Raw genomic sequence first — 12,371 nt, 5'->3', positions numbered from 1 at the left:
TTTTTGAGACGGTCTATGTAGGGCATGTGTTTGAGGCTGGTAATCCTCTTTGTGAGGTATTTCTGTGGCCTTTCCAGTTGTTTTAGATGTCTTGTGAGGTACATACCAAAAGGGGCATTGTACTCTATAATGGATCTAATGAGTGATGAGTAGAGGGGAACAATGACCTCTTTTTTTCTACATGAGAAACCTTTTGTGATGAGGTGTGCCACGTAGAAGGATTTCCTGACTACTGTGGCAATGTGATTATCAAAGGAGAGACTACTGTCCACCTGTGTCCCAAGGTCTCTTATCACACTTTCGGTGTTAAGTATACTACCGCCTATGTTGTAGTTCATGGGTACAGAGTTTTTACCAAAGGGGATGACAATGCACTTTTTGACATTGAGCTTGAGGCCATGGCTTTGACACCAGGCATCTGTCTCAGTGAGGCCCTTTTGTAGGATATCCACATCATTAGTAGTTTCGATTATGGCTGCTAGTTTGCAGTCATCTGCGAACTTCAATAGCCAAAGACCTTCTGTGCTAGCCTGTACTTCAGGGAAGTAGATACCAAACAGGACAGGACACAGGACTGAACCCTGTGGTACTCCACAAGTCACTGGTCTGAAGTCGGATTTGGAGTCTGCTACTTTCACAGTGTGAATTCTGTCAGTGAGCCAGTTGGCAACCCATCTTGTGACATAGGGATTTATACCTAGTTTAGTGAGTTTATCTATAATTCCAGAGTGAGGGATGGTGTCAAAAGCTTTGGCAAGATCTAGATAGGCTGTGTGAACCACCTTACCCTTGTCTACAGCTTTGGTGAGTGCTTCAAAGAAGTCTATCAGGTTTAGGAGACATGATCTGCCTTTCACAAACCCAAACTGGTTGGGGTTCAGAGTTTGGAGATTACAAATGTCTTTGTTTATACATTCCATGATGATATGTTCCATGGCCTTGCAGACCAGTCTCATCAGGCTAATGGGGTGCTAGTTCCCGGGGCCCGTGGTGGCTCCCCCCTTGTGTAGTGGGATAACCGTCACTGTACACATTCAGCAGGCACAAAGCCTGAGGTGAGGCTATGATTGAACATGGTACTTAGGTGTGGTGCCAGTTCGCTCTGTAGTTCATGTAGAATGCAGCCTGGGATGTTGTCTGGTCCCATGGATGCTGTGTTCCTGGCTTTGGAGAGTGTGGTTTTTACCTGTGCAGCCGTGATGACAGGAACTTTGCATTCTTCTGGTATAGAGATGGGCTCTTTCATGGATGAGAGGGGGGTAAAGTTAGCACTGAACCTATCTGCCAGGAAGTTGGCAATATCAGTTGGGTCTGTATATTTAGTGCCATTGTACTGTAACTTAGAACAGATCTGAGTGTTGCCATTGAGATTCTTGACATAGCTATTGAATGCTTTGTGGTTGTCTTTAGAATCAGTGGCAATTTTTTTTTCTTAACTAGCTTTGGAGGATTTTATCAGGGATTGCAGCTTCTTACTGAGGCTGACCAGGGATCTCCTCCACTCATGGGATTTTACCCTCTTTTGCAACAGTTTCTTCCTTCTGTTGTACAGTTTGTTTATGGCAGGGTACCACCAGATTGGCTTCCTTTTCTTGGAGGATAACATCTTGGTTCTGTTTTGGATGGTACGATCCATGCACTCATGTAAGTGCTTTTAAAGTGCAATTGTGTAGGATTCAGTAGTCGTAACTGTATTGTCCATCTGCATGGGTGTCATGAAGTTCACCATTTCTGTCTTAAGAAGCATGAAGTTGGCTTTGGAGAAATATTTTAACATAGTTTCCTTAATGGGTGGTGGGGCCAGAATGTGGATTTGTAGGGTAATTAGCTTATGGTCGGATCGGACCAATGAGGCGATGACTTCAGGTGTGGAACACCGGTCACTCAGGACAAACTAAACCCTGTAACCAATACAAATAATCACAAAGTTAGCTAAATGCTACTCATTGCCCGAAGTCTCCGCCTCCAAATGCACACACTCAAGGCACTTCTCAGCATGGAGAATATTGATATCTGTGCAGTAACAGAAACCTAGTTCAAGGCTCCAGAGAGCTCACCAGCAGTACCAGGATACTACTCATTCCATACCTTCCAGCATCATAACCTGGATCATAGCACATAGGGTGGGGATGTATCCATATTCATCAAGGATACCTACACCTCTGTCTACATCCTCTCTACAGGATATGTACCCACAGAATGTTGCACAGCAATGTTCTTCCCGCTACACAGGGGTGGGGCCACAAAAGTCCCTTGGCATTCATGCTTTATGAGTCTGATGAGTCTGATCTGCAAGGCAATGGAGCTGATCATAATGGAAGTCAACAATAAAGACATTGGAAACCTTCACACAGTTGAGCAAACCCAGTTTGGCTTTGTCAATGCCTCCTGAACTGGGTGGATTTCTTTGAGACAGTTACTCAGGCTACAGATGATTGAAAGGAGCTCCACACAGCCTACATATACCTCACTAAGGCCTTTGACACTATTCCCCAGTCAGGTATCATAGATGAACTCACCAACCTGGGCATGAATCCATACATCACAAGATGGATTGCAAACTGGCTCACAGATAGATCCCACAAATTAAGAGTTGCTGACTACATGTCAGACTCTACACCGGTAACAACTAGTGTCCCCCAGGGTTCAGTCCTGGGGTCCCTCCTGTTTGGTATAGACTTCTCAAAAGTACATGCCAACACAGGAGGGTTGTGGTTGACTAATTTTGCTGGGAACTGTAAAGTGTTTGCCATAATAGATTCCCCGGATGACACAAATATTCTCCAGAAGGGACTGTATGAGACAGATGTGTGGTGTCAGAATCATGGTCTCAAGCTCAATGTGAAAGAATGCATAGTAATCCCCTTTGGGGAAAACAAAGTACCCATAAACTACCACATAGGTGTTACCCCCTAAAACTGACAAAGTAATAAGGGATCTGGGGACACAAGTAGATAGTCATCTTTCCTTTGACAACCATGTTGCCAAAGTGATTAGGAAATCCTATGTGGCCCACCTAATCAACAAAGGGTTTGCATCAGGATCAAAAGAGGTAGTGGTGGCCCTCTACTCTTAAGTCATCAGTCCCATCATTGAGTACAATGCACCATTTTGGATGTACTCGACTAAGCATATCCAGCAGCTGGAGAGACCACAGAGGTACCTCACCAAGAGGATTACTGGCCTCAAACAGTTGTGTTATGCAACACAACTGGTAAAACTAAATCTGTTCTCCGTTGCATACCGCCTACTCAGAGGCACAGTCTGCCTAACATACAGAGCCATGTCCAACACATAACTGCTGAACATGCTCCATCTACGGATAACACAATTGAGTCACACTACACATTCTAGGAATATGAACCTCATCACAACAATGAATACAACATGCTGGTGGGATAGAGTACCATCCCGGACATTTGCCTTACTGTGGAACAGAGTCCCAATGTACATCAGACAGAGCCCCTCACTGACACTCTTCAATAGGAACCTTGATGAGTGGATGGGAAACAGACAATTCATGCCAGATATCACATCAGCAGCCCCACTAGAAAGGGCCTTAGGGTACTAACTATTAGAACTAGGGCTTAGGAGACTACCCAATGTGGTGGTGAAAGCTGCACAACTTGCCTAGGCTAATATATGCCTTTGTGAAGATAGTCTACTACATACCTATGAACCTATGTGACAGGTACATATCTACAGATAGTAGATGTGTACTTCATTGTACAGTCATGTTGTACAGCAGGCACATGCCCACATACACTGTAATGCTTACAGATACTGATGGCTATTATGTACAGTCAGTGAGATGTGCACCACATGTCTTTTGTGCCACTGGGATGTGTGCTGGGTGAGACAGTCCTGGATGGCTCCCTGTCATGGTCACCCTCTTACACACATGTCTGCCCATCCATCTTTTGCTTATTATACTGTATTCCCCCTACATATATATATACAGGTACATAGGTAGGTAATAGGCTATCTGCCTGAAGGCATATATTAGTATGGCCGGAGTGTGCAGCTGTCATCACACATGTGGTTAGTTCCCTAGGCTTCTGTGTAGTAGAGCTGATGAAGTGATCCATGTTGTGACAGTTCAGTTTCACATACACTCATCAAGGCTCCTCTGGAAGAGTGTCAGTGAGGGACTCAGCTTAATGTAGGTTGGGAGCCTGTTCCAAAGCAAGGGAAGTCTGTGAGTTAGTAATGTATCCCTCCAACATGTTCTATTTATTGTTGTGATGATGATATCCCTAGAGCATGTGGCACAATGAGCTTGGGTTTACTTCAGGTAGAGCATGTACATCAGTTCTGAATTGGACATGGACCTGTCTGTTGGGCAGAGATTGCCTGAGTAGACAGTATGCAACAGAGTACAGATTGAGTTAACTTTAGTCTTGTTGCATGGGGCAACTATTTGAGGCCAGTAATCCTCTTATTGAGGTACTTCGGTGGTCTTTCCAGCTGCTGAAGGTGCCTAGTCAGATTCATCGTAAGTGTGCAGTGATATTCTCTAATGGGTCTGATGACTGATGAGTAGAGGGAACCTCCTTTGACCTACATGCAAAGAACTTGGCAATTTGTGGGAACACAGCATGATTTTCTAACCACTTTGTGAATGTGTTTCTGGAAGTAGAGATGACTATCCACATGTTCCATAGAGCCCTTATTATTGCCTCCATATTTAGGGTGTTGGTACCTATGTGGTATTTGTATGACTGTAGCTTGAGGCCATAAGTTTGACACCACATCTGTCTGACTGTGACCCTTTTTAAGGATGTCTCTGTTGTTCTAAACATTGATTATGACAACCTTTTTGCAGTCATCCACACACTTTGCTAACCATAGCCCTCATGTGTTTGACTGTATTTCTGATAAGTATACACCAGACAGGAGGGCTCCCAGGACTGAGCCATGGGGGACAGAAGTTGTTACCAGCTTACAGTCCAACAGGGAGACCACAATTCTTAGCTTGTGGGATCTATCTGTGCCCCAGTTGGCAATCCATCAGATGACATACATGTTTATGCACAGGTTGTTGATTTTGTGGATACGACATGTGTGTGGGATGTTGGAAAAGGGCTTTTCAAGGTCTGTGTTGGCCATGTGTAGCTCATTTCATTGATGTATGTCCTGGGTAAATGCCTTGAAAACTGTCTAGCAGGTTTAGGGACCATGATCTGCCCCTGACCAGACCAAAATTGGTAGGTTTGGGAGTTTTTAGGCTCTCAATAGCTCTGTTTATGAGTTCCATAATGATGGACTCAATGGCCTTGCAGATCAGGCTTATTAGGCTTATAAAACAATAGTTCCCATGGTCTGTTGTGAACCAACACTTGTGGAGTGTGCCAAACATTGCTGTAACCCATTCAACAGTTTCATATCCTGTACAGAGGGTGAGTCTCAACAGACTGTTTAGGTGCAGGGTCTGTTTGTTTTGGAGTTCACATATGACACAGCCAGGGACACCATGTCATCCCATGGCCACCGTGTTTTTAGGTTTTGATAGAGCTGTTTAACCATTGTATAAGTGATTTCTGGCTTTTCACAATCTCCAGGTATGGTAATGGGCCCTTTTCTCAGTGGGAGGGGAGTAAATATGTATAAACCTGTCTGACAAGATGTTGGCAATGTCAGTCATGTACATGTATTCATTTATACTTTGCACTGACTCGGAACATATATGAGTTTACATTGATATTTATGACATAGCTAAAGAAAGCTTCATGGTTCTCTATTGACTCTTTGGCAATATTTTTGCCAGAACATTGCTTGGATAATGTTAGGAGTTCTCATTGTTTCTTGATGATAATGATTGGAGATTTATTGATCTTTGGATTTTCACTTTCTTTGACCAACTTAAGTACTTGTAGTACATAGTTCGATTATGACAGGGGTCCAATATATTATATGGGTCTATTTTCATATCACTGTGTGCACAAGGCAGGATTGGTGAATAGTGACAAGTGTCTGGAGTAAGAACTGCAACTGCCAGATATGTGTGGCCCACTGCTGTACTCAGACATGGCCTAAGTGTGTGAGCATGCCCAGTATGACCTATCAGTATGTTGCTGACTGAAATTTTCTAAATTTGTTTAAGTGTGTGAGCATGCCCACTATGGGCATATGTACTATATGTGTGTGAAAAATCAAGTTGGTTTTTACTTCAGGGCTCACCTTTGCTTTGTGTTTTACATTGACGGGAAGCACACTGTGCCTGCAGGGCTTCCATGAGTCAATTTGCATAGACTTATCAACATTTCTATATACGAGGGGGACAGCTATTATTTGTACATTTCTACCTAGCGGGGCACACCTGATTGTTACTGTGGGTGTACATAGGATGAGGGGTACACCTGACACTTATACACATTTGCTAGGCCTGCACTGCTATGTCAGATACTCCATTTCAGTCTGTACTGTTGCCTATCGTACTGGCTTGAGGCATACCAGTGTACTACAGACCTTAGCTTCCAATTACATGCATATTAGTTTGTGACTTCATAGCCTACCCAACCCACATCACACTGCCTGGCCTGCTGTTATCTGTCTGCATAGGCCTGGGGGGTGGTTACTCATATGCCTCTTAAGAGGGCATGATACAGAATTTGTTTGTGTTTGTATTTGTCTACACTTGTCCTGCTGGCTGTGACTGTTAGGTATGTGCCCCCCCCCAACTGGTATGTGTGAGTGACTTAAGTTGTGTCTGTGACAGTGAAATGCTGACATGTCTTACTGGTTCACTACTGTGACTATAGTGCACAGTATCCTGATTTTGAGCTCTGTCACTGCTTGCCATTTTCCTGCTGGGCAGACCTGACTGGTTAAGAAACAGTAAAACAGGTGTGAGCGTGTTTACCTGACTTTGCTCGACTTTGCCCGACTTTGCCCAACATTTCCCAACATTGCGCTGGTTAGTGCGGTGCGCAGCTACGCGCAATTAGATTTAAATATGTTCAATAATGGTAAAATGTGTTTAACAGTGCTTTATATTGCTTAAAATAGGGCACTTATGCCTCAGGTGGTGCTGCAGGGCTGCCTATGTTGGATGCACATAGTACACTCCCTATACATGTTTGAAAGCACGTAGTGTCAAGATAGGCATTCCTTTTACTGTATGTGTGAGTCAGAGAGAGGTGTCATTTCCAGGGTTCCTACTGAGTCAGTGTATGTGCTATGCGCTGCCTCTCTGCAAGGCCAGGGACTACTGGGCACACCTCCTTCTGCCTACTGGGGCAGGCTCAGGTTGTTCCTCCTCCAAATCACACTGTGCATGTGCTGGCCTTGGCAATGGTGGGGGGCTGTTTAGCCCTGCCCCATGCTGTTCCTGCTGCAGCTGTTTCCGCAGTATCATATTGTGTAACATGGCACATACCATAACAATTTTGGTACATGTATTTGGTGAGTACTGCAAGGCTCCACCAGATGTGTCCAGGCACTGGGACCGTGACTTGAGCATCCCAAACACATGCTCAATTATGTTTCTTGTTTGTTCGTGTGCCTCATTATGGAGTTCTTGTTCAGGTGTGTGTGCATTTCTGATGGGTGTCATCAGCCACGGCTCCAGTGCGTATCCAGCATCCTGCACTAGGTGACCATCAGGGATGTCCCCATTGGCAAATCTCTGGTACAGCCGTGTCAGATCCCAGATGTGGGAATCGTTATAGCTTCCAAGGCAGCCAGCACACGCATTCATTATTATACCCTGGGCATCGCACATGACCTGGTAGTTGATGGAGGGGGAATCCCTTGCAGTTGATGTAGACCCTACCCCGCTCACCGGTTGGTGCTTTGATGCGTATGAGCTTGCAGTCTATTGCTCCCACTACCTCAGGGTATTCTGCTATTTGGTGGATAAGATGCATATTGCTTGTCAATGCCTCACAGGAATTGGGGAAATATATGTGGTCACTGACATGTGCTGACATGGCATCCAGGAACTGGTGCAGTACCCTGGATGCTGATGCCTGTGAAATCCCCATCATATCACCAGTTGGTCTGTGGAAGGTACCTGTAGCTAGTATTCTTATGCCAACACATACCTTGGTATCCACTGGGATGGGTTCCTCTCTGTTGGTTCTGTGTGTGAGGCATGGCCAGCACAGCTCAACAATTTGCTGTAGGAGGACTCTGTCCACCCTATAGTGCTCCACGATCTCCAGCTCATGTAGCCCCTGGTAGGTTACCCTGGGTCTGTAGACTCTTCTCCTTCTCCTCACTGTGGATTGCTCAGCATCATTCACAACATCACCACCCTCAGCACCTTGCACATGCTGGTTTATGATAGCAAGAGCAGCTCCTAACATTTTGTCTGACTTAAGCTTTTTAAGCTTTCCCTCTTTGTATACTGCAGTGTTGCGGAATTCTTGGGAAAAAACAGGGGGGGAATGCTGTTTGCAGAGTTTACAGTGCTGGGCTGGGCTGGGCTGGGCTAGTCTGCTGCCTGTGTAATTGGCTGATTCTGATATATTTCACCTGGCAGCTCTGCTAGTTCTCCTTGGTTAACTTCCTACTACTTCTTTTCCTTCCTTTTGCCTTTCTGTTTCCGCCCAGAGGGAAGCGCTGCGCAAACAAGCACAAACATGCTTGCACACGCTGTGTGCATGTTTGCAAGGAATTTCCTGTCCTTTTACATTGTGCACCTTCGGTTTGAGGTTTTCAAATAGGACAACTGTAGGTACACCTCTTGCAATCCTGAGCAACTCAAAGCAAACATAAGCCACTGTGCTCCAATTAGCTTACAGTCTGTCTGAAACACCCCCTCATGATGTCACCTATATTCTACTCTACTACTCACCTACTCCTACTCTTACATTCTTGGGACATGGCTCACATGCTGGGGAAAAATTGGGATTCACTAACCTTATCCTCATTTGCATAGGATTGCCTACTAATGCATGGTTACATCTCTCACACTGTGCTTCCCCCCTTAGCAACCACTACTCAGTGGCCATGTTGTCTTCAGCCTGCCATTCACCTGCATGGCAGAATAAGGCTTTTAGTGAAAATGCCTATGTTTGGCTTTTCTTTTAATTATTTTCTTGTTTTTATAGGCGCTGCACGTTTGCTCGGTGCTGCGCTATGCTTAAACGTCGGAGATCGGGGGAAAAAATAGTTAAATTGTTATATTTTTAAACATTTATAAATGCCAATGGCCTTATATTTGGCCATTGGCATGCTTTCTCAACTGTATGTATCCTTTATTTGGAGCTGTCATAGCTCCGTTTAGCTATTTGCAGAACGGTACTCCGTTACCAACGGAGTACATTTCTGCAGATAACACTAATCTTCCACGGACAGGTTAGTGTTTCCTGGATCACAAATTTACCTTGTTTGCATGGCTTTCACCAGCAAATGAGGTAATTTGCATACCATGATGCTGTCCGTGCAAGAGTAGCTTTAGCAGCTCTCATGCACTCCCCTGCCGGCTGTACCTGGATCGCACGGCAGACATATTGCTGCTGTGAGCTCCTTCACTCTTCTTGCACTCCGTGCAAGCTTTCATAAATCCGGTCCAGTGTGTCATACTGACATAGAACAGAAATGTATATCAGGTATTACCTGTGCACATGTATGTATGAGTAGGTGTACCTGGCTGCCTCATAACAACAGATATGGGATGCAAAACATCAGGGAAATAAGCCGTACATGTTGTACATGTGTGTAATCTTAGTTTCTGTGCATCCAACAGAGTTAGGTTTCTACAACTACTCATTGTTGCATTTCCCTGACACAGACATGGGTACTAGAATAATCATGATTATCAGGTTAAAGTCAGAGAGGTGTCCGACTGTGTTATGACCTTGTGTCCATGCCTACTACAAACAGCTATATGACCACCTACATAGATGTATGGACTCAGCAATACCTTATTTGTAAAACCTGTCTCCGGTAAAGTGGAGTAATCCCCTTTGCTGGACAGCAGCAATACACAAACCACATAATTGGTCACTATATTGGCTATACATGGCAAAGTAGGAGCAGGCATCAACTTGGCAGCATGTCAACCTTTGTCTGAATGAGCATATAAGGTCACAGGTGGATTACTGTAAGGCTAACTATGAGTACAAATTGTACACATCCACCAAGGATGCTCACAAGGCCATCATCACATATGTCTACAATCTCAGAGGCAACAACCCAATTCACCCTGCAATGCTGGTGAATCACACCACATAAACACACACCATAGCTATAGCCAACCTGTTGCAGACAGATTTAGGGCAAACACCACCCCCTGGCTCACCATCAGTATAGGTGGATATTCACAGCACCTGCACCCCTCCCCTCATCATCAGGGAGCAGGTGCATACTGCCTAATCAAAGTCAACAAAAGCAAATCTCTATGGGACCTGATACCATTCCTGTCTGCATCCTACATGACCTCAGGCATATGCTTTCAGCTTCATTACACACTGTATGCAAGCAAAGCCTGAGCCACATTAACATCCCATCTGCAAAGATGATGGCCACTGTCATCCCTCTACACAAATGTGAATGATGATTGGTGGTTTATGCAATGTACTGGCCCTCATTGGGGGGGACATGACACATCAGGACCAGGAGTGCAATACAGGTTCATACTGTGCTCATAGATGACAGGGGTATGATGTAGTTGTAAGTGATGGCTAATGATATGCAGTATTGATGTGCTGGCTCTGTAAATAACTGAGGTCCTGTGATGTGTTCCCCTGTCTATGTCTTCCAGGTGACATGCAGTGTCAGCCAGCATACACTGCAGAGGAGAATGCAGCTATCACTGATGCAATAATACAGCACCATGCAGTGCTGTTCGGCCGGAGCTGACACAATCTGTGGGAGCGGACTGCCCTGTGGGATGACCTTGTCCACAGAGTGAACACCTTGGATTACCATGGCCACACATATTATCAGGTCAAGCATCAGGCAACTGACTTGATATGTTGTGCTTGTCAAGGGCTGCTGCCATGGGCAGGGACCATACTGATACAGGTGGGGGTCCAGCCACACAGGCCCCACTTATGGCAACAGAGGAGCTCCTTGCTGATCTTGGGGCAGCCCCCACACAACAGCCAACACATGAAACACAAGTCATGGAGGTGGGTGGCACCCAGGCCAGAGGCAAGGATCATCCAGGTAAGGCTACAGTGCACATCAATTTAATCATGTAGCAGTCATACTGTCTTCTATAGAGTATCCAGATGCATATGTCAGTTCAAACTGAATTTGTGGGTGGGGTTTAGTAATGCACACAAGTGCACATCTATGGTGAGGGACAGCAAATCATGTACTATCGTAGCTTGTAATGTACCTGTGTAGAAACATAGCATTCATCTGGTACCAATTCCAAATGTGAGTCTGCTGACAATACCTCTCCCCCACAACTACATAGGTCCCTCTGGTCTGCATGTGGGTTGAGCAGCCTGAAGCTGGTGAGTATGGGATTTTCCTGTTGTGGCTCACCGGTACCCCAGGCATGTTAAGGTCAAGCATTTGACCATGCACACAACTGTTACTCTCAGTCATTTTGCAATATCTGCATGTTCACTTGTGGTGGGGTTAACTGCATTGCATCACAGTGGTAATTCTAGGGGCCTATTTGCAGGAGATGTCACATATCTGTAGCATACCTCACAACCTGTCATTTCTAGAAATCTGGACAAAGACTGACAAAATGGTGGGACAAAAGCCCAAAGCTGGGACATATTTTATAAATTAGTGTTATACAGTGCATATACATGATGTACACACACCTGTTAGAATGCCAGGTATTTGTGATATACAAAAATGAGAGCACAATAAAACATTTCTGAACCCTTCCAACCTGTCATGTGACAAATAAGCTGTACAATTCAATTGTAAAACATACAAATCTGTTAGTTGAAAAATTATGACACATAAAAAACTTACAAGAAGCTAGATGCATATGTGTGCATAGGCTGAAGCTAATACTGTGTTGAAGCAGCTTTCAATACTATTACAGCATTACATCATCTTGGCTACACACCTGCCATCAACTACAGAGACTCTTTGATTAACTTCCAATAACGGTCAGCTGTCCTACCAGGATTATCCTAAATTTACGCAGTTGCTTGCTACAGCAACAGCCATAGTTTGCATACAGCCTATGAACAGAAAAAGGATCTCATTTGTGAAAGGTATCAGCCCAGATAAGGGTACACACACATTTCCACAGCATTGCATATACCATGGAACACAGTGAAGACAGTCATCAAATGGTGGTGGAAATATGGGGCAACAGTGACATTGCAAAGAATTGGACATCCCTCCAAACGTGTGGAAAGGACAAGACCCATACTGGTCAGGGAGGCTGCCAGGAGACGTATAGCAACACTACAAGAGCTGCAGGAATCTCTGGCAAGTATTAG

Source organism: Protopterus annectens, chromosome 2.part0 (assembly GCF_019279795.1).
Source record: "Protopterus annectens isolate FY-2018-M chromosome 2.part0, PAN1.0, whole genome shotgun sequence".
Taxonomy (NCBI): Eukaryota; Metazoa; Chordata; order Ceratodontiformes; family Protopteridae; genus Protopterus; species Protopterus annectens.
The sequence above is the reverse complement of the archived record's forward strand: the minus strand, read 5'-3'. Positions refer to the sequence as shown.